We start from the raw sequence: 24,313 nt of genomic DNA, 5'->3' as shown, positions 1-24,313 counted from the left end.
CTAGGTAGCTCTGCATATTGGCCTTTTCTAGTCACTGCCTGTTCTTGTGAAGGTGGAAAATGGTCAAAGGTCCCTGAGAGCCCCTAAATTAGCAAAGGCAGAGTTGACCTTATCCATGGCCTTGGCTCTCATAATAGTAACATTAAGTGCCGAGCAACCAGGCCAAGATGTTGCAGAGCTTCACACGGGAAGGAGGCAGACTCCATTAATTAACTCATTCTATGGATTGTAGGTCTTCTCCCTCTCCTTCCCCGTTTGCATTCCTTCCGGTCATGCACTTCACTAGTAGTAATGCCTCTGGCCTAGTATGCTAGTAATTTTTTGTTAGATCATTCGGGAATTTCAAGGCCTAAGAATGACTCTGTATTCCCTTGTTCCCTTCCCGCCTTTAAGCGATTTGAAGCACTTCACTTGTGTATAAACACTTTACAAATAATTACAATTCTGACCCATTTTCAGTGATTGGGTCTCAGGGTCAACTATCAGATATACCTAAACTGGGTTGAGCTTAGCATAGTGTCCCTGCTTTCAATTGGCCAACTCTGACCAGCTTGGCCATGCTGCAGGACTGCCGCAAAATAAGACAGAGCGGTACATCAATAGTAGTCTTCTGATTACCTTCCTCACAAGCCGCGGTCACCTTATAACTGGTTCAAAAGGAGCAACTACACTAAAATCTTGGCAAACCCAAACGGGATGATAGGACCAATGAGGATGCATGAAACAGCTGCTAGATCACTCCTAGGAAAAATAAATCCACTGTCTGGGTTATACTTCAATTACTTCCATCTCTTTAAGTTTTATTTCATTCGGCTTTTATTTGGGATTTGATTGTTTTGTCTTTAGTGGCAAGGATTTGTAATAATTGATGGAGAAAAATATGTCAGTCTATTTGCAACATTTTTCCCGGTGCAGGACGGCAAGAACCAGAAGAGAGGCCTTCTCGGTCTATGCCCAAAGACTTTGGAACCTCCTTCCCATCAACGTCAGACTCTCCCCCTCGCTTCTACATTTCAGCAAGGTGCTCAAGTCCCTCCTCTTCAAGTAACAGCCGCTCCCTAGCACCTAGGTCCACACCCTCCAGTCCCCACCCAACCTGAGGCTTGGTCATCGGCTCTTCATTGTTTGCTTCCCTGGTCGTTTGTAGATACCTTGCTGCCACATGACGGCCCTACCCCTTGTCCTTCTCCCAAAGATTTGTAAAGCACTATGTAGCTTCCCAAAGCTAGGTCCGTGCTCAATAAATACCCTAATAATAATAATTTATGTTGGAGTTACTTTGGATTTTAACTTTATTAAATAATTCACAAAAAGGTCTGGGAGCCTCTCTATCGAGAACAGGCACGGCCAAATAACCTGATCTATGGGAAGGTGCCCACTCGGGAGAGTCTACAACCACGGTTTAGCTCACTGCACCAAAGTAATTGAGGTAAAATCCCTTCTGCTGAAAAAAGTCCAATTCGTGCTCCAAGTGTCGAGACTCGACGCTTGGAGCACGAATTGGACATTTTTCAGCAGATGGGATTTTACCCCAATTACGAGCTGGACTGCAATAAAGCAGACTATCGGGACTGCGATACTTTAGGAAATGCCCGGATTTGAGAAAAACGTTTCATCCAAAAGGGCCTAGAATTACCACAAAAATAAAAAATCTACACGCAGACGGACTTGAATTCATTCATTTATTCAATGGGAAAGCATACGTCCTATATGTGAAGACAGGAAATACTCGCGCAAAGAAAGGTGCAAGCAAAACCAAAAAAGTTTTCTAAGAAAAACATAGCTCCTGAGGAAGGGATGAATATCCTGAAATGCGTTGAGCAGAATTTATTATTAAAAAAGATGGAATATACATTTTGGATCTAAGTAATTATTTTACAAAAAGAAATACGACAGAACCTTGCAGACTTTTTTTTTGCAAACAGAACTTTAGTTTTCTTGCTTTTTATAATCTCTCTCTACATTCTTCAATGTATGCTTGAGTAGTTGGAATTTTATAAAGTTTCTTATGCTGAAGAATTCACCATACATATTTGCCAAGACCAAATACAACCATACATTTTAACTGACCTCAGTACTGTTGGTGTGCAGGGGACAGAAGTATCCAATGCTTTAGTAGACTATTCCTCATTTAGCCTCATTTTCCAACCCATGTTGTCATGGATGTTTTTACGTCCCAGTGTACCCTAAATCTTTATAAACAACCTTTAGAACTCCAACTAAGAGTCTAACTTTATTCCATAATGTTTAGGAGTGCTTCAGGAAACCCGCCTTTTAGCAGACCTTCATCTCTCTGCCAGAACTGTTGACAATACAGATTATGGGGCTGTTGGGAAGCAGGGGCGGATGTCCCAACACCCCCAAGCGATTTAGGACGAGGTGACTGTAGAAGGGGAGCCAGGAGAATGGAGGGGGGAATGGGGCCTACGCATAGAAGCTGGATTGTAGTGGAAACATAGTACATTTTAGCATTAGAATCATGGGTTTAACAAATCTCCATTCTAGAAGGTAGATGCCATTTTGAAATTGAGGCCTACTGACAGGGCTATGCTGCCACACCTGCAGTTAGTCCCAAGGGGTAGAAGGGTGGGTGCGCATTCTTTATTCACAGCCCTTGCAGCTTTGCAGAAGGTTCATTTCTTGAATACACACACACAGTTCTTTACTCTCTCTCATCAGTAGTACATGCAACCCAGAAGGAATGTGCTCTGCAAGGCCAAGAGAATGCTGGAATAGACCTTTGAAGAAGCTATCCCGCAAAACATAGGGGCAAGGGCTTTAGGCCTTTGCCCACCCAGATCTCAAAGATATAATGGCCCAAGCCCCCATCGCCAAGACAAACATTTGAGTATACTGACAAACCCAAGACACCTGCCCATAAAGCATCAATCAGGAACATTAGAGAGTAAGGGAGGGCTGCCCTCCCCAATGGGGAAAAAGGTGTGGATGAATTGGGTGTATGGGAGAAGAGAGGATGAGAGTACATGGTGAAATGGTGTGTGGATGAATTGGGTAGTTTGCAAAGATCAGGCTGTGGTTTTTTCGTTTTTATTATTACAATTAGGAAATGAGAAGATAAATCGAGAAGTGGGGCCCTTTCCGAGGAAGGGAAGAAGATGGCACCATATTTTGAGATAAAGTAAAATCAGTGAGAAGTAGGTGCTCTGTATTAATTGAAGGGCTCGGATTCCTGTGCCCAATATATCCCGGGTCGGGGAACAAGATGAAGTAGTGTCCGTTATCTCAGTTTAATGTTTTAGCTTGTTGTTTTAAACTTTCTATTGTGCAAAAAGCAGGAACCAAGGGAGGGCCTAGAAGAGAGGGGGAGAAAGAGGGAGAGGGAGAGGGTGAAGGGGAGAGGGAGAAAGAGGGAGAGCGCTTTTATTTCACCCGAATGCGGTCTAGATACCAACACCATGGCGGCAGTGTAGAAAATATGGTGGCCGCTGCTGGAGCTCTCTGACAAGAAGCCGTGTCATCAGCCCCTGCAAGGAGTCACAGCCGTCCCCCCACGGGATGTAGAGTAGAGCCCTGCTGCAGGCACCAGGTGAGGCGAGTGGTGTCTCGTCTGGGAGAGCAAAAACGGGGAGCTGCGAGGAACGAAGCACCAGTGGGGGAGGCTAAGGTGTCGTTTACCGTGGGCCAGAGCCCGGTCCAGTAATCCCCGCGGCCAGTCGGGGAAGACCGCACTAACAGCTGTCAGCTCTTTGGGAGGAGAGGAGAAAAAAAAAAGGGAAAAAAAGAATCCCACACAGCATTGAGCAATGCCGCAAGCATGTAGTTTTTAAAGCTGTCACTGGACAGAAAAGAGCTGGGAAAAGCCGTGCACAATACAGAGACCAGATAGGCAGTGGAGATTCTTTGCAACGTGGCCGGTGTCACTCGCTAACAGGAGGAAACACACATAGCGGTGTCAACCCCCATTGGCGCCCCCCCTTGTCGTGCGAGGATGGCATACCTTGGGAACCAAAACCTGAGCAGTCAGTGAATAATAGTCAAGACAACATTTTACATTTTTTGGAAACACAGATCACAGTTTATTGGAGCATACAAAACAGAGGGGGCAGTCCCAACCCTAAAGCACCATTGCTTCGAGCAAGTCGCTTTTCAAGTCGCTGTTACGCTGCAACCACCTTGCCCGATTCCAACTGAACTGTTGAATCAAAGAAGAACTTTGGATTCTTTGAACTCTGCTACGCGGTATAAAGATACTTTTACTTCCCCTACTTTTATATTTTGCAAAAAGGAAGAACACAAATGTTAAATACCTATTTTTGTTACTCTTGTAGGTATAATCCGCCCTAATTACCCAGAAGTCCTATAAAAGTGACGAGTGCACGCTTCAGCGCGCGCGCTTCGATCAAGTGGCTTTTCAAGTCGCTGTTACGCTGTTAAGCTGGTCAGCTAACAGCGTAACGTGGCTTTCAGATATAGATATCCGTTTTCTTTATTATTTTTCCTTTTCATAACTTTTCTTATAACCCAAAAAGTTACCTCATTTTTTTTTTGCCTGTGTAGTGTCTCGCCATTCAGTCTAATACCTGTCAATCTAATGTCACTAAAGGGATCTGGTTACACTCTGAAATCTGGAATACCGTTTGGTCTCATGACATCGAGTGTCTCCCTCCAACTGAAAGCCTCACCCATGAGGCCTTCACCAACCATCTCAATAAAAAGGAACATTTGTTGTCAACCTCCAAGCACTCTGGAAATAAGACTGTTACAACGGACATTCGTGAGTTCCATCTTCCACGTATTTCTATTAATTCCACCTCTTTAGAAAACTGAGTCACTTACGTACCTGTGAATGCAACAGTAACAAATAATATCTCTGTTCAAGAACCTCCAGCTCAAACAATTGAGTTAACCATTTCAGATACACAAATCATGGCTGCTATCTCGGATGCAAATGTACTTCCTATTACTGTTGATTAAACTACGGAAGATAACATACATAATGTTGAAAAAAGTTCTGATACAGATTCTAAATCTATATGTAACACAAAAAAACATAACTTTGTAACTGAAAGTAACATTTCAGTGACTGGTGTACATACGAGTAATAGTCGTACTGATGAGATACCACCACGTGCTATTACCAATTCACCCATGCCAACCTCCTCACCCTCCCATGTTGATGAAATAAGTTTATATCAGTCCCCAAGCTTATTTAACCATTCTAATGATTATATGCCTGGGAGCCCAATTTCATTTGTTCAGCCTAGCCCGAGGAAAAAACATGCAAGTAGTAGTATTCACTCACCTGTCAAGCACACCGACATACCTGAAAAACATAATCCGTTGTTAGAAATCACTCTCAACGCCATTAGCAACACCATTATGTCCTTAGTAAAACTATTTGAAACCTTAGACATTAAGATTATGCAACAATCTAGAAAAATAGACAACATTGTCAAATGGATGAATGAGTGGGACAAAAAACTCAATGAAAGAAAGAAAGTAGAAGCTGTTTGAGAGAATGGTGACCCAATGTGTAAAACTCGCTAATAAACCATCTGAGTCTACTACAACACCACATGATTGTCCATTCCCAGCCTTTGACAAAATCATAGGCCATAATGATTGTGAACAATCCACTCAGGAATATTCCATTAAGAGAGATCTTCCCCCTTTTGCCCTTCCCTCAAGGACAAAATCTGCTGTGAAGTCTGGCTTAGTCTACAATTTGTTTGACTCCTCCTCTAGAAAAAACAATAAGGAATTGGCTCAAAAGATTATCATTGATAATCCTTTAAAAAAATCTAAAAATCAAAAGATTCAGCACTCCTTTGGCAATTCGAATGTCAAACAATTTGTTCAACGCCTGACTTCGGTCAAAAGCTCAAAACTTATTGCAAGAAAAGCATTACAAAACAAATACAAAACACTAAACAATAAAGAATCTTTTGACAAAAACCAACACTCTTTCAAGGATTATACCCCCCTGAACGATCTAGTGTCAATGATTACACCCTCTATTACCTTGCAAGATCCTGAATTGAAAAAAGATAATGTCAATAGCAATCATATATCAGCCTTTAATGCTACTGCTGAAAATTGCATTGATGTAGACTGAATTCCGCCTACCTCAGTCACAAGTGATGGTAATCCCTTGCAACCTTCTGAGGAGGCTAATAAAAACAAGGGAATTACCAACAATAGACGATCACCTCAACTGAGTACCGCAAACGAGTCTCAACTGTGTACTAACAAATCTCTTTTTTCTAATGAAATCCTGAAAGACATCCAAGCTGAGATTCGTAGAACGTTAGAAGATTTTAAACAATTTAAACAATCCAACTCTATACCCAGTCAACCTAATTCTGCATTGCCTCCCAAACAAGACGTGCAAACTAATGCAGTCCTATTGGGAACACAGGATGTACTAAAAGTGTAGATGATGTCTTACAACCATGTCCCTCAACCAACTCTGATTTATTAACAATTGAGTCGATCCATCACTCAGCTATGCTGGATGAGAGGACATATAATGAAAAAGGTAACCCATGCCTCAATATAAGGACAGCAATTTGTGACACAATGAACGAATATTTAAAAAAAATAAAGAGATCTCGCCTAATATTACTGAATTTAGATCCAATTCGATCAGCACACAAATAATGAAAAATTCAAATAATCATCTACCAGAGTACTCCTCGGAACGTAAAAAGTTTATCACATCCAAATATTCCTATTTCGTTGAACAAATTGTCAAGACACACGCTGGACCAAAGTGATAACCACCGCTTTATATTAAAATGTCGAGATGCCCCATTTAGAGCATACGATTTGTGCCATGCTTACGTCCTGGCAATTTTCGAAGATATTCCAGCCTTGAGTGACATTACCTCAAAAGATATCGTTCAAGTTGAATTTATAAGTGATGTAACCTTAACCATATTTAGACTCTGGTTGCGCTCGAATGTGGTACGTAATGTGTTATGGCAGGCACACATGGATTTGTTTGCGAGTGGTTTTATTTTAGCAATTGACCCAACTCCTAACTTTACGGACAAACCTCAAGATGCCCAGAACATTCCTTTTATACCTACCCGAGAGTTGAACCTTTATAATGCAAATGAAAAACGCACTCATAATGAATTGTTTCAAAGAAACAAACAACTAAGTCATCTGAGTTCAAACATTCGTGACTACCCTTCATAACTATTTACAGGAAGAAATGATACAACATTTTGGATTGTAAGCTGGAACACTTGTGGTCACGCACACCTGCTGGAAGATAGTTTACATCTCGTATCATTTAATATAATAGCCCTCCAGTAAACGTGGTTTACATCTGTCCCAGTCTGGAATGGGTATGAAATTGTACTGTCTCCCGCGATCAAGGGGGTGAAAGGAAGACCAGCTTCAGGGCTCTTGGTTGCCGTTAGACTAGAATCTGGCTTTAGAATCTTTCCGTGGGCTCAACCGAACCCTTACTTACAATTGGTTAAAATAATCATTCAAGGGAATACATTGGCTTTATTAAATATTTATCGGAATCCAATGGGTCTAGCTGATAAGCTTTTTTTTACAGAATTAGAAAAACTTATGAATATCATACACTTATCAGCTGAGATAACGAACATCTTTATTGTGGGTGACTTGAACCTTCACTGCATAACAACATCACTTGCCATGAAAAACTACTCTTGTATCAAATGGGAAGAGATAATGAAAAGCCGTAAACTTTTGATGTTAAATGGTTCAATGGAAAATGACATTCCAGCACATTTCACTTGGCAGCGGGGTCTAAATACATCAATCATTCACTATATCTACATTCAGTTTGGTTTCTAAATTTGAAGTGATCCATTCCAATCACAGTGATCATGAAATGCTGACCGCAGTTTGTTATCTCAATAGAACTGCCCCTGAATCATGTGCCACGCGTTATAGTCCTCAACTTTCTGTAAACAGCAGAATTAGATTTTGCTGGAACAGAAAAATATTAGAAAATCTACACAAGGACTTTGTGAAAATAAAACAAGTTCAATTTGGGAAGACCAAACGTATATCTTGGCTCTTCACTACTACAAGTTAAATTCCAGCACTACTGCTCAGGGGGGAAAAAAAAGGGACACTGCCATGACAGAGAGATGCAACAGCGAAGGACTCAATTTCGTAAAGAAAAAAGACTAGCTCTACAACTTCCTATCTCTGAAAGACATGAGGTCCTCACAGCTTTGAAGAACAAATATAGAAATTGGACTAGAAGTTATAAAACCTGGTTATACCAACACAATGGAGAAATCATGTTAGCCGCAATAAATTCTAAAACTTCAGCTCAAATTTGGGGCCTCTTGAATGTGACAAATAACACAACACAGTACCCAATCCAAATCAATGGAGTGCTTGAAACAGATTGGATAACTTATTTTACAAAACTTTACTCCCAACACTTCTATAGATGAGTATGATGTTCAAAAACTAAGCCCAAGTTTAAATCAAATGCAGATCCTTGAAGAGGATATTTTATACTTTATTCATCTATCAAGTAACTCTAGGGCCCCAGGGCCCGACGGCCTTAGCAACTATATTCTTAAACAACATCCTTTGTTATGGGCCAAGATCTGATAAAACATCTTCTCCCAGGTACTTACCAGTAACATCATCCCTGATTCCTGACGCAAAACGGTAATTGTGCCGATCTTCAAAAAGGGCGATCGGTCCAATCCAGCTAATTACAAATCGATCGCCCTTTTGGGTGTACCGGAAAAATATTTGCTTGTTTTATTTTACGTGATCTCAATGATTGGTTAAACTCGAGTTCCCTGCGGGATCCATGCCAAACAGGGTTTATTGCAGGGTTAGGAACATCGGTTAATCTAACTACTCTGACGGCTATTATAAATCATCATCAGGAGATGAAACAACCATTATACCTTGTGTTTGTTGATTTACGAGCCGCCTTTGTATCGCAAAAACTTCTCCTCAAAAAATGGACTGATGAAAACTGCCAGAACCATAATATTGCACTCATTTATGCTCTCCATACCAAAACAAATATTAGCGTGAGACTAAATCTGGAAGGCCTTCTGTCTAGATCAATTAACACCTACAGAGGGTTACGTCAAGGCTGCATTTTAGCTGCAGCTTTATTTAGTTTCTTCATATCTTCATAGCAGACATATGCAAAGCCTTCAAAGGGATCGAAACAGACGCTCTGAAACTTGGATACCAAAAAATTCCAGCTCTGCTTTATGCAGACAATGTTCTGTTCTCAAAAACCTCATGTGGGCTGCAAAAACGTCTTTTAATGCCTTGTCTGCATACGTTGACAAAAACCTTCTAACAATCAACCTTTAAAAAACGAAAGTAATGTTGTGTAATTTATCCAAGATTTCCAAATGTAGAAACTACAAATGGTCCCTACAGGGAAAACATCTAGAAAGTGTTAATGAATATATTTATCTGGGTGTAGTTTCCAGCGTTGCGGTCGGGGCGCAGATGTGCAGATGGAAGACAAAGTTGAATACAATGATCTCACAATCTATTATAATTCAAGCCAAATTTGGGAAATTTTCAATTACACCGGTCCTGACATATTATAGACAAAAAGTTACACCAATCCTGTTATACGGTTCCGAAACCCTACCTATTATACTAGAATCCATCTGGGAAAAATTCGAAGCAAAATTCTGGAGACGTATTCTAAGCCTTCCATGTTACACTCCAATTGCGCTCATTCACAATGAACTGGGATTAACATCACTGTACAGTCGCTATTTATGGCAAATAATAAGTTTGTTTCGCAAGTGTATCCTAGCGTACGATTCAAACATGTTATTAGGGAACCTGGCCCGCTACCTTCTGCAATCTAAAGACACATTTGCAGAAAACTGGCGCGAGAAAGTTAGTAATGCTATTTCTTACACTGATGCCTCGATCGAACTGTTATTACAAAATCCTATTCGAGTAAAGACTAAGTTATTCCAATGGGACTGGGCAAGGAATAGATCTACCTGTCTTACATATAAAGATTTTGATGGTAATGTTTTTTTACATAATAAAATACAGCTTTGCAGAACCCTATATGATTAAATCACCGTCAATACAGCATAGATCCGATTTTTTGAGAACAGGATTAAATCTTTGGCCAACTCAAGAGGTACGAGCAAAACGTAAAATCATTCTACCACAAGAAAAATTCTGCCGATTATGCAAAAGCGATAGACAAGTTGAAACTTTAAAACACATATTGGTAGAATGCAATGCTGTATGTGACAGAAGATTACTTCACTTAAAACCTCCACTAAAAGAACATAGCGATGTAAATGAGGATACCTTGTGGCTTATGATCATGTCGGGTCTATCTGTATCTTTGAGAATTGGTACTACCCGATTTTTGAGAAGTATACCAGAGTTAAAAAGATATATGGAAGAATGAAAATGAAAGGTCCTTTGTTGTTTTACTTTCTTTAATTGTATACGGTGACTAGGTTTATTAATTTGTATTGTTTTATTATGATGTAATTAACCTAGTTCATTTTAGGCTTTTCTTTTAAGGTTAATCTTTATCAATTTTATGTATTTCTCTTTTTCTATCTTGTAACCATTGTATAAAAAAATTGTAAAGTTGACTTGTTTCAGCTAATACAATAAAAAAAAAGAAGGACCATGGTTCATGACCATCTATATCACAAAAACGCCTAGCCCCCAAATAGTGGGGCAACTTCTGACTGTTCCAGTGTCCCCTTGCCACCTCCATGCATGTCGCAACGCACGGTACATTTGCGGCAGATTGGTGCACAGAGTGCTTCTCCCTTGGGCCACTGCACATGAAGGTGAGGAGTCTCCAGTGTCCATAGGGATCCAATGCCCGCCATTCTGACTTTGGCCCGGGTACAGCCATCGGGAAACTGCCCACGGTTCAAGCCACGGCGCATTCCTCCCCGGCTAGGACTGCCCCTAACTCCACCAGTGACAAAAAAGGAAAAAAATAGTACAAAATAAAGCCAGGAATTTCACACAATCCATTTGCACCTGCTCCCAGATGGGGAGCAGGTGTAAGTGGATCTAGGTCACCTGGCCTAAGCCGCGCCCACCTGGTGCCTTCCCGGCCTGCTGCTCTTTTTCACCACTTAGCAAGCCCCGCCCACTTGGTGTCTTCCTTCACCATCACCGTCTTGTGGCCAATGCTGGATTGGACTTTTATGGACTTCATTCATTCATTCACGGTGCGTCACTCTTTCCCAACTCTCATGCTGGACTTCCTTTGCATCTTGTACTCATGGTGGCCCTGAATCATGCTGTTCCCATCTTCATCTTGTATCCTGGCTTGCAACATTCTGCGTTACTACTGGCTTCTGCAATTGTATTTGCTCTCCACTCTTGCATCTCCACTCTTTTTGACTGCTTACTCTCTTTTCTCTCCTCCTTTCCCTTCTCCCTTTTCCCCCCATCTCCTCCCCTTACTTTCTTCTATGCAATTACTCTATCAGAATTGTCCATGGACCTAATATGATAGCAACCTCGTCTGTTTCCTCCACCCTCCCAATACTGTATTTTTTTCCTCCCCACAACCCCTCCAGCATCTAAAATGTCGTCAGGCCTAGTATGATAGTCGCTTGTTTTGTTCCTCCCCTCGCTTTCTGCACCACTCTCCCTCACCTTTTGTTTTTCTCCGGCTCTACCAGAAATGTTGTCCGGCCTAGTACGGTAGACTCCTGACTGTTTCCATTTCCTTCCGACTCTCCCCCTCCCTTCCTTATCTATGTCTTAGCTCTTGCACGATCTGAAATGTCGTCAGGCCGAGTATGATAGTTAATTTCACATCCTTACTGTTCATGGCATGTAAGAATGTGGTTGTATTTTCCCTTGTTCCCTCCCTTGCCTTGAAGCGCTTTGAAACACATTGTGTATAGGCGCTATATAAATAAACCATCATATCATATCATAGCCCCTTACACCTCGATCTCTGCTGAAAATGTAAAAATTAATACAAATTGAAGCATGCAGGCATTTTTAAACCTTTTTGCTGACGCACGCCCCGGTCTATGCTAAAAATTGGAACAACTATACACCATGAAACAAGAACCTTAAAACACTGTCCTTTGCACCCGCTTGCACCTCGATGTCCGCTGGAAACGAAAATTTAATACAAATTGAAGTCCACAAAACTTTTAAACACTGGTCCCTATTCACACCCTCCACTCTACTGAAGTATTGAAATTTGTACAGCATGGAGCAAACAATTTAACCCACTTTCCTTAGAACTTACTTACACCTCGATCCACTCTGAAAATGTAATATTAATACGATTTGAAGTAAGCCATCATTTGAAACTATTTTCCTTTACCCCCATTGACACCTCGCTGTCTGGTTAAAAAATTGGTCAATTAATACCCCAAAGAAAGCCAACCCTTGCAACTGTTTACAACACGGCCACTTACACCTTGATCCTCCGTCCATCTTAATTCCAACCTCCCTCTCTTTTACCTACCTAGATACTCACACCCTCAGCAAGTAGCCTCGTAAGTAGCCTGTTTTGGCTGGAAACGCTCGACCTGCCCGTCCTGTTCTGGAGAAAGCATAACCTGGAACCAGCTGCCTGTGAAAAAAAATCAAGGAAGAAGGACCCTCAACTTCACCTTATTGGCCACGCCCACTTTAGAGGAGGAACTACTAATTTGCGAGGCCGCGCGCCATCAGCGCGCGCGCCTCAGCAAGTAGCCTCGTAAGTAGCCTGTTTTGCCTGGAAACGCTCGACCTGCCCGTCCTGTTCTAGAGAAAGCATAACCTGGAACCAGCTGCCTGTGAAAGAAATCAAGGAAGAAGGACTCTCAACTTCACCTTATTGGTGACTATAATACATATATTGTATAGTATAGTGCTTGCAAAGAATTTAGACATTCAAAAACGTACTAAAATACTATAGGTTATACTTTTATGCAGGCCACACCCACTTTAGAGGAGGAGAGTACTAATTTGTGAGGTCGCACGCCTCAGCAAGTAGCCTCGTAAGAAGCCTGTTTTGCCTGGAAACGCTCGACCTGCCCGTCCTGTTCTAGAGAAAGCATAACCTGGAACCAGCTGCCTGTGAAAATAATCAAGGAAGAAGGACTCTCAACTTCACCTTATTGGTGACTATAATGCATATATTGTATAGTATAGTGCTTGCAAAGAATTTAGACATTCAAAAACGTACTAAAATACTATATGTTATACTTTTATGCAGGCCACGCCCACTTTAGAGGAGGAGGCTACTAATTTGCGAGGCCGCGCGACATCAGTGCGCGCGCCTCAGCAAGTAGCCTCGTAAGTAGCCTGTTTTGCCTGTTTGGCATGTGAGGCTTGCGAGGGTAAATATTGCGCAAGAGCTGGCGCTTCGTTTCTTTTCTCATCTGTAACGAAGCGTTTTTGGGAGCGAATCCGGAAAAGTGTTATTCATAGAGGTAATAGTGGCATAATCTGACTGCTTCACTCGCAGATTGTTTTCTTTGTCGGTGAAGACATACGCTAATTGAAATGATTGCAGGGAGAGCGCTGCTCGTGCTGTTCGTGCTGTTAATGTGCACTGTGCTTCTACATTACTGAAGACTCTGGCTTCCATGAACGATTAAAGCGAAAGTGTTTATGATGATGTTAATGTAGTTTGTACTCCTGAGCTAGCTGACGAAACAGAGTCACAACACTACCCCTTCTGATTAGGAGGAGGGGGCTGCTAACCCTGGTAACTTCGATTGCATTCATTTGGTCTTGAAACCGTGTGTTAACACGAAAGAACGATAGGGGGTGTTTGGCATGCTGAAAACACAGACTGTCCTTTTGTTTTGAGTTGTTGCAGATGTGTGCTAACACGAATGAATTGAGGGCGCTAATTTATCCATTTGTATTGCTACCGGAGAACGCATGGGGTCGGTGCTCACTGTAGTTAATTGATGCTGTAGGCGACCTCTTAGGAGAGAAAGAATAAAAGGTGCAGCAATGGGTTATATTGAGCTACCCAATTTATAAACAAAGAATGGCCACAAGTGTAAATAAACCGAAACGTAATTTGAATACACTAAGAACAATTATGACCAGGCGAGCCAGTATGGCGATAGCAGAGGAAGCCCTAATTGCACTTTCGTCTGATACAGACGAAGAAAATGTGGATAGCGCCCAAACTCCCAACACTGAACCGAGCGAGATAGTAAGTGGTAATAATGGGGACACAATAAACACCTCTCAATGTCTTTACACTGAAGGCCCCAAACACACAGAAACCTCCGATGAGAATGCAATGAACTCAAGCCTACTTTATCCTAAGACTCCCCTTATATTCGGGACAGGTGAGATAACCTTACTAAGTCTATCTCAGCACTTGGAATCTATTGAGGAAGAAGGAACATTCAAAGGTATCAATAGCATCCCACCAATGCATGACAAGGTAGTGCCCTACGAAAACTTAAAAAGTCTGATGTATGTAGAATTAAAAAACCAATCAAGGATGCTAAATGAAATAGTAATGGCTATTACCGACCTGCCAGACTTTTGCCGCACTCTTATAGCTGAATGACATGAAGGATCAAATAAGATGGATACCCGAGAAGAAATGTATCAAAAATCCTAGTCCCATAATCTGGAGCCTGAATCAAAGGAGGCCTATAAGCCTGATAACACTAGCGTGACATCAGAATTGTCTGTGCCACCTAAAAAAAAGGATCCACCAGACTTGTCTGTGACATCCAAAGAAAATTAGATATTAATGGTAGACTTAACAGCCACTCCAATGGCAAGCACGACAGGGGCTGAAGCAATCATTAGCTGCACGGTTAAAGAGGTATGCAAACCTCTGAAAGGGAAAGGGAAAAAAGGTAACCGAAAAAAAATGCCTTCAAGAATGGGACTATAAACATGTCGTCTCGCAAGTTTATGCGAAATGTAGACTTGCGTGAAGACATGGAGGATTACTTGTTGGTTAAGGACTCCACCCAAGAAGAAAACAGTACAATCTTAGACAATACAGTAAAAAGCAAAGGGAAAACCGTAAAGCCACCTTGAAATGTTCCCATGAAAGAATATACAGAAAGTCCTTTAAAAATGGCGGATGTACTAAAACACAAAGAGTTACAATAGATTTAAACCTAGGAATGTTGGAAAGAGGTGTGGCGGATATCTATGACATCTTCAAAAATCCAGAGACGATTTCACGAGGCAACACTCCGGTATCTGCGGGTCTCTTTCAGAATAATAATCTAAACAGTGCCAATGACCAATCGGTAGTCTGTGTTGACGAGACGAAGCAAAAAGGAGAATTCAATAATAGTGAAAGAAATAAGGTACTTACTGCACAGTTGGGTAACAATGAGAGTGTGAAGGAAACGAATTTAGATGATGCAAAATCTATAGACGGAAATAAAATACAGATGCCAAAAGAAGAGGTTGATAAGAGTGTGTCAGATCAAGTATTGTGTGAATTAATTGACAAAATGCTAACAAACAAATTAGCTGCGTTGTCCCAAAAGCCTGAGGTAAAGCTCAGTGCCTCGGCGTTATGGACAAGCTCTAATAGTAATCCACAGCAAACAAATAGCACAAATACTGGGGATGGAGAGCAGGATCGCAATATGTACGCTAGAGCTGTTGACCACAACATCCCAGATCCTGCTAACAATGATACAAGTTACCTCAGAGCCCCAGCATATCCAAACGAGCCAAGTCTCGTAATGTACTACGTCTTTGAGGAGGGAGGACCAAGAGCCCTGAACAGACCATATATCTTTAATCTATTTGCCGAAATTAGTTGACTTTATACACAACTATCGATATGACTATGTTCGCTTGGTGATCAAGTCACCTCTGGTCAGGAACTTGATTTTAAAAGAAGTAGGTTCTCTGCAAAAAAAAGGATTTGATATCGTACCATCTTTAATCAACGATACAAAAAATACAGAAAGTAAGATACAAAATAGCAGAGTTGGAAATGAAGGCAAAAATAGTGATACACAGTCTGTTTCGGGTAAAGGGCTAGCTGTGGTATCTGAGGCTAAGGCTTGCTTAAAAGATATGGAGGAATGGAGGCTGTTGGCCACCTCTCTCAGAGAGTCCATAGAGCAACTAAAATCTACACAGAAACCCCTTTAACGAAGAGCCCCATTACCAATTAGTCACCTGGAATTCCAGGGGCCACAAACAGCTGCTCAAGGATGAATCTGACAGTGCAAAGTTAAATGAATTTGATTTTATCTTGCTACAAGGAACGTGGGCCACTTGCAACATATACATGGATGGTTATAACATTATAGATTTACCAGCAAATCAGGGTCCTCGTGGAAGACCTAGTGGTGGCTTGGCATTAGCATATCGAATAGAAGAAAGCATTGTGCTCGAACAGAGCTTAATAGTTATGGATTGCTCTATTGTAGCGAGTTTTGTATTGCTTTCGAATGTTTCTACCAAACATATTCTGTTATGTAACATTTATTGGAATGCCGGTAATAAGAACAATGAACTGCTTGTGAACCTACTTGTATCCCTTAATGACATCTTTGACAAATGGCTAGATAACCACCTAACAGGCTCCATCATTCTAGCCGGTGACCTGAATGCAGAATGCAATCAATCAAAAGAAGATATGTTGCGGGGTAAAATGTTATTGCACACTAGTTCAGACAAAATGAATAGAGGTAGATTATGGTTAGAATTTTGCAAAAGTAGGAATAGGATGCCACTCTTTAACTCGAAATCCACTTGGACCGCTAGAGGCAAGAGCGCAATTCTAGACTACATATTTATGACTACACAAGATTCCTTGAAATGTAAAAATCAGGAAGTACATTTATCTGTTAACAGTGACCATGTAATGCTAGGCCTCACCCTGCCATGGGTAAAAAGTCAAGTGGCAGTACTACATTTTCCAATCCAGATAGAAGTAAATATGGGAAATCTGTGAAGTGGTCTAGATATAAATTGCGGAAATTTAACAGCATTCTATCCCAAGACTATGAACTTTCCACATATGATATAAAATGTGCAACATACTCAGTAAATATGTTTCCTTAATACATAGAAAATACTCTAGAACGCAGTAAAGCTTTCAACGACGCCGGGTCAGGCGATAGTAAAATTCACAACCAATCATTTAGCCAGGCTGTAAAAATAAAGAAAGCAGAGATGAGGAAATCAATTCGAAAGGTAAAGAAGGACTATGGAGATGTCTTGGAGTCCATATCCAAGATTAAGCTAATTAAACAGAAACATAAAAATTGGCTAAATAATATCAAGGCTCAGATCGCTCAAAATGATGGAGAAGCAATGCTTAAAGGAATGAGCGCTGCAAATCCCCAAAAGTATTGGTCTATAATAAATAGCTCACAAACAGCGCAGCATTCAGCTCAGGCAAATCAAATCGATTCTCAATCTTGGAGTGAGCACTTCAGTACTCTATATAAAAAGTCATCCGAATATTGGTTAACTTTAAACAATGATGCAGACAGATGGCCCTTAAACATCACGGAATCAAACATACTAAAATACATCAATCGAAAATCAACCTCCACACCGGGACCTAATCACCTATCATTCCAAATGCTGAAAAGCCACTCTTGTATATGGTCAAAACTTTGCCATACTTTGTTTAGTGACATTTGTAAGAAGAAAAAAATCCCTCAATCATGGAAAATGTCATAAGTGATCTTGATATTCAAAAAAGGGGACAGGATGAGCACAAAAAACTATAGACCCATTACTCTCCTAAATGATCTACGTCATTTAGGTCTAAGATCTTTAACTTGAACTATAGACCCATTACTCTCCTAAATGATCTACGTCAAACGTCTAAGATCTTTGCGGCTATAGTCTTAGAGAAACTGATTTCTTGGATGGACGATAAAGCGATCTTGGACTTTAGACAGATAGGCTTTAGGAAATATATAGGCACCGATGCGGGGGGGCTCCTGCTACATCAGTTAATAAGTATGGTGAAACAAAAAACTGTTGATCAGATATACATTGCTTCAATGGATCGGACCTCGGCGTTCGACTTAGTTGACCGTCCCACATTGTGGAAAACTTTAGTGTCCTTGGGGATTGATAGTGGCTTACGGAATGTTATTATACATCTATACTCAGATACTGTTATACGAGTGAGATTAAACAACAAAGGACTCTTATCTAATGCAATCAAGACGGCCAACAGCCTAAAACAAGGCTGCAGATTAGCAGCTACGCTTTTCAATCTGTATGTTGCGGAAGCCGGCAAAAAGTTAAACACTAGTGGCCTGGTTGGCTTAAAGTTTGGAGGGCATACCATTAGATGGATAACCTATGCTGATGACTTTCTTTTACTAGATGGCTCAAAAATAGGCCTCCAAAAATTGGTCAACGATTTTGAAGCATTCATTGTTGAGAGAAAATTAAAAATCAATCCATCAAAAACAATTATCTTTCAAGGCGGAAGCAGAAAGGTGACTCCTGCCTTTTCATTTTGGAATTGTGTTGGTGTACAGATCAAGAGTCAACCGGTACTTAGATTTTTTGGCTATACAGTATATAGCTCTAACCCTAATGTGTTTCTGAAAAACAACTTGTTAATGAAAGCAAAAAAAGCAATGAATCAAATCATGTCCATAGGGAGAAGATTTGGCAAATTTACTCTGAGTCCCTGTATCCAATTTTACAGACTTAAGATTATTGCAAACCTAATTTACGGTATGGAATTTCTACCCGAGTCACTGGTGCCTTTCTTGAAAACTCTAGAAGCTTCCATCTGGCGCAAAATACTATTCTTTATACCGAAATGTACTCCCATGGAATCAATCAGATACAAGCTAGGTCTATCCTTGATCTCCTGCTCAATGCATTTAAAAAAACTAGCACTGTTTAGAAAATGCTTGAAAGCTGATAGAAATTCACTGTATTGTCACCTGAAAACAGTAGAAAATGGAAATTTTATGGAAGATCTAACAACAGCTTGTGAAACAATACTGATGAAAGTGGGTCTAACAGTGGAAACTATGTTAAGTAACTACGAGAAAGTCAAAGAAACAGTAAAAGTGTATGATTGGTTAGAAAACAATGTTATTCTGCTGAACTCAAGTTTATATTGTCAAATAGTATCATTTTGGAAATGTTTCCCAATGACTGAAAAATATTTTGCAAAATATCCATCGAGGAAATTTAGAAACAGAACGATGAGATTTAGATTCAATGTCTTAAGTACTAATGAAATTTTAACAATCCGTAGCCTAAATATACAGAAAGTTGGCTGTAGATTTTGTAAGGTAACAGAAGAAAAAGAAACCTTGCTGCATTTATTATTGGTGTGTCCTAAATTAGCCCAAGAAAGAATGGATTGTTTTTCAAAATTTGTACTAGATACAGCCAATGTTGGCCGTGACAAATTGTGGAAGGAAATGCTACATGGAAACACAACTGCCTTAATAATGAAAATTCACACATTTATATACGATATATGTGCCTTGGAATGAAGGACAAGGGTTGATTTAAGTTACACCAGTGTTCTTTTTTTTTTTAATTTATGGATTAATACTAATATGCAAGTCTATGAAGGTACTTCTGATAGATGACCTCATCTGAAAATGTAGAGAATTATGGAGAAGAATTTTATAGTAGACTGTTTTAAACGTCAGTTGTATTCATATGCTATTATATCTACTTGAGTCTAAAAACTAAGAAAATTATGAACTCATGTGCTATGTCTATTAAGAATGTTACTTGTTTTATTCTTTTATTCGATGTATTTTGATAAATTGTGGAGAACTTTGATAAATTTCGTAATTGTTGGTTGATTTTGTAAAAATTGTAAAGGTTTAAACAAACCAAAACAATAAAGATAATAAGATACTCACACCCTAGTTCCATCCAATTGTGCTCCCTAAATTACCATTGGGTGCGGGTGGGTGGATAATTCGACGGAGGAGGACTGCAAAGAGGCCGTTCTTGCAGTCCTCCTCCGTATTTGTAGGCCGTCCCCATGGATGGCCGGAAATGTCCGCCCTGGGGACGCCCGCCCCACTCGTGATGGAGCTGGAGGGGTAGGAACCTCCATAGCCAGGAGTGGGGGGCTGCCAGAGGGGCGCCCACGCTATGTGGGACGTCCCTCGAGCGCACCCTGCAGGGGTTGGTACATCCCCTTAGCGGTGTCCGCCCCCATTGGCGCCCCCCCTTGTCGTGCGAGGATGACATACCTTGGGAACCAAAACCTGAGCAGTCAGTGAATAATAGTCAGACAACATTTTACATTTTTTGGAAACACCGATCACAGTTTATTGGAGCATACAAAACAAAGGGGGCAGTCCCAGCCCTAAAGCACCATGGTTCATGACCATCTATTCCACAAAAACGCCTAGCCCCCAAAAAGTGGGGCAACTTCTAACTGTTCCGGTGTCCCCTTGCCGCCTCCATGCATGTCGCAAGGCACCGGACATTTACGCCAGAATGGTGCACAGAGTGCTTCTCCCTCGGGCCACTGCACATGAAGGTGAGGAGTCTCCAGTGTCCATAGGAATCCAATGCCTGCCATTCTGACTCTGGCTCGGGTATGGCCATCGGGAAACGGCCCACGGTTCAAGCCGCAGCGCACTCCTCCCCGGCTAGGACTGCCCCCAACTCTGCCACGTTCTGGGGGTGGCCCCCCCGATGCCCCCATGCTTCAATAAAACGTATCCTTGCTCTAGCCAGTAAATGAACTTCAACCTTCACCCAAACCACAATTCCCACCTATCACAGAGTTTTCCACATCCAGTTTTACCATGTAAATCCACCTTGTGTAAGACCCCACCGCTTACCCTTGTTCTAGATGCACCCAGCCTCCCCGCGGAGCATGCTTTCGCCCAGCTGCCTTAGTAAATAAGTACTGGTATTCTAACTTCTCCTTGTTGTAGCCGGAAATGGCCCTCCACCTTCACCTAAACCACAATTCCAGCATATTGGTTTGTCTTAAAGGAGTGCAATCCCAAAAAACATGACCACCCTACCAATGAGTATGCTCTGTTCACCGTACCTTGGGCCTTGTCATCACAAATTATGTATAAATGATATAAATAAGTAACCTCACCATTGTCCAGGTTAACCATGTGCCTGCACATTGCGGGACGCCACCTATCTCCCCAAAACTTTTTGCGGTCGTTGGGCCGCAGTAATGGCAGAACCTATCGCTGCACAAAAAGCTCAATTTGGAACATATCGTACATTTATGCCATCCTCCAGTCTTACCACTGGTATGTAATTGTGGGAGTGTCCCACAGCTTACCAGACCTTTTATGATCATTATGCTGCGTTCCCCGTAACACTCCTGGGCCCCGACTGAGGCGTGCACATGGTTTTCATATCCTATGATAACACATAAGCACAAATCCGTTATTCACAACGTAAATCAGCATACTAGTGTCCCCAAGCTGGCCCATCCACCCCCACTGGAACCCCACTTCAATCGACCGTAGGTACCGCTAGCCAACCAGCTACCCCTGGACAAACCGGCAACTGGTGATGTATTAGCCACCCAGTGCATAAATTGTCACCCATTTGATTAATTTGCCCTCCTCCTACAATAGTAGGTGAAAATTGCAACACGCCAGTCTGGCCACCACTGTTTATAAAGTAATGGCTCCCGAACAACTAATTCTGTAACCAACTAACTGCCCTACACTTCTTCTATGGAGCCAGAAGAACACAAAAACTCTTATGTCCTATGTGTTTTTAAATAAATGACATGCCCTTGTGCAGATCGCATGCCCCTTGAACACTTGTGCATAGGCGTGTTATAATAAATAACCTGCCATCTGGCTTGGCCTGGGTCACTGAAACACTTGCGTACGGACGCGTACATGCCTCCTGTCCTAGCCCCCAGGATCCCTGAAGCTCTGCTGTACAGACGCATTACACATAACAGTCCTGTCTTCTGGCTTATCTATCCACTGAAATTGTCAGGGGTGGCAGAAGTGACCTACCACCACCCTTGACCTCTGATGACAAACAGGAAGTGACACCCTTTGGCCCTATCCCAAAGTGTCGCCCCCGGAAGCGATGAGACACGACCTTTCACCTCCTAACCCAAACGAAGTGGCATCATCCAGCATTGTTTCGACTTACACTACCCATTTTATACTAGGATGGACCACCACATGTATTGTTAATATCAGCAAAATTAGGCCCATTTACTAAATTACTCTGAATGCAAAACATTGTGCGTAGGGGCTATATAGCTCATAAGACACATCCCTCAAATAGAAACCGGCTGTACCCAAAATAATCCCTTAATGAACATGCAATAACCCTGCATTGCTCGGCCATCCAAAAATGGCAGGAGTTCGCAAAATTGGGAGATCCATCTGCTTTAATAACCCGTAATGCTCCTTTCCACACCGTCCAACTGTTTATGAACTGGTCTTTGCCCAACACTGTCATGAGTCGGGTGCGGCGCATTTGTCCTGCCAGCCATAACACAACGTAGCACAAAACAGGTTTGAATCTCTGCGAGCGCGTAGCCACTACGTGCTACCGCCGGCCTCGCCCCAAGTCCCCTTCAACAATGAACATGAACTGCTGCACATGGTCCATGGACAATCCCCCATAGTGAGCGCCATAACCTTCATCCATTTATACCTGCCATAACTTCCATATTTAAACCAGTAAATTAATGGCCATTATACTTGTATTTTCGCCAGCCACAATCCCAAACTTAATTGCCCCTGGTTCGGTGACCACAATGTGTAAAATGTACAGGCGCACCATAACCACCCATTTGAGCCTGACACGGGGCTCTAAACCGCAATTACCCCTGCCTCTAATTTTAACTGCATAAGCTGCAAACTTAAAACTGTACAGGAACCAGGTCCAGCACTTAGTGCCAAGCCAGTGTAGTTCGCCGTTCTGTCGTAGGATGCAACCCTATCATTCGTCTTCCACTGTTTCACTAAAACCTATTCCCCTGCATCTTGCTAGCCCTGCTTTTCATTTGCCATTGTATGTCACTTCAAAACTTTGAGAGCATCCCTCTAACCAACTACCGTGCGTGAATGAATAAATCATTACCAACATATGCATACCTATGCACACCCAAACAGATGTAGCCGGGGACGCAATGGGGCGCTTCCAAAACAACCCTTTAGTTCCAACTATTGCAAGCCAGCAGTATATTAAATTGACCCCGGATAACCCGCGTATACAAAGTCAGCAAAACGAAACGCTAGGACAACACGGTGGCCACGCAGGTGCTCGCGTCACTGAGCCGTCTTTTCTTGCTTTTAATAAAAAGGCCCCAATCAAATTCAACTCTGCGCAATCAAAATAACCTAATAAATTCAAATCTGGTGGAGTCAACGGTGAGGAAAGTTAGGAAAGGCTTTGCAAAATCTGGAGTTACAACTGAAACGGTGAACAACTCTACACTGACGTGCTTCGATAGTGGCTGGATTGTGAAATCCTGACAAACCCTGCCCATGCTTTGATGACTAACAGTTTTACTTCAAATGTACCTCTTTGCTTTAATAATCAGTAGTGATCATTGAAGACACAGACCCTGTTTATGAACTGCTCATGGCATCACAATGGTCATGAGTCGGGTGCGACGTGTTTGTCTTTAAAGTCTGAACACAACGCAGCACCACACGGATTCGAATATCGGCGCGCGCGTAGAAACTACTCGCTACTATTAAGCAGTCTAGCATGAACAATACATTAAAAACGCCCGTGTTGCCATAAGCCTGTCTCCACCCTGATAAACAAATGGATCCTCCACTACAAGAAAGGGGGCAGTGAGCAAAAATATGATCCAAATACAAACCCCGTGCTGCATCCCAATGCCAACAACCCTGTGACGAATCCCCCCCCCCCACACACGGTAGTACCATCCTTTCCCTGCACGTGCCAAACCTAGGCCCGTCTTGGCAAAAGTATCCTTACTGCGTGAGAAGTGCACAAAATCAAATCAAAACGGGGTCCCGTCTTCAATAGACCCGAGGCGCGCATGCTTTTGTACAAAGCTCCATTCGTGCGTGAGAAATGCCCCCGACACATATGGATTTGGATTTGAAAGCAAAAGTCGTACAAACTATACCAATCCGTTTCAAAGAACTAACCTGAATTATTTGCATTAAAATTGACAACTAGAACAACACAAAGCATTTGAATTACCAAATGGAAATACATTCCCCGAACCGTCACCCCTTTAAAGAATAAACCTGATGGATTTAAATTTAACAACAACATGCGAGGCGGTCAATCACGAGCACATCCCTAATTTATGCACGCGCTCTGAAACACATTGTGTATATGCGCTATATAAATAAACGTATCCCATCCATCCTAACGTCTTTAATTGTGCCAAATTGCAACGTCCCACGGCAAACAAACCGCCTCTATAACT

At 41.8% G+C, this 24,313-nt stretch overlaps 1 protein-coding gene across 4 annotated transcripts in view; it reads right to left on the bottom strand.

The window, feature by feature from the left end:
* Positions 1 to 24,313, bottom strand: part of GALNT11 (polypeptide N-acetylgalactosaminyltransferase 11) — a 982,259-nt gene that overhangs the window by 837,380 nt on the left and 120,566 nt on the right. For 2 of the 4 annotated variants that reach the window (XM_069647913.1, XM_069647912.1), the window contains one exon: positions 5,264 to 5,284. The exons of the other annotated variants lie outside the window; for them this stretch is intronic. The gene's annotated coding sequence lies outside the window, so the exon portion shown is untranslated. The remainder of the gene's footprint in view (positions 1 to 5,263; positions 5,285 to 24,313) is intronic. 4 annotated transcript variants of the gene reach the window in all.

The sequence above is a fragment of the Ambystoma mexicanum genome, chromosome 2q (genome assembly GCF_040938575.1).
Source record: "Ambystoma mexicanum isolate Mex_15411 chromosome 2q, UKY_AmexF1_1, whole genome shotgun sequence".
In the NCBI taxonomy this organism is placed as follows: Eukaryota; Metazoa; Chordata; class Amphibia; order Caudata; family Ambystomatidae; genus Ambystoma; species Ambystoma mexicanum.
Note: the sequence above shows the minus strand (reverse complement) of the source record. Positions and strands in the feature narration are given on the sequence as shown.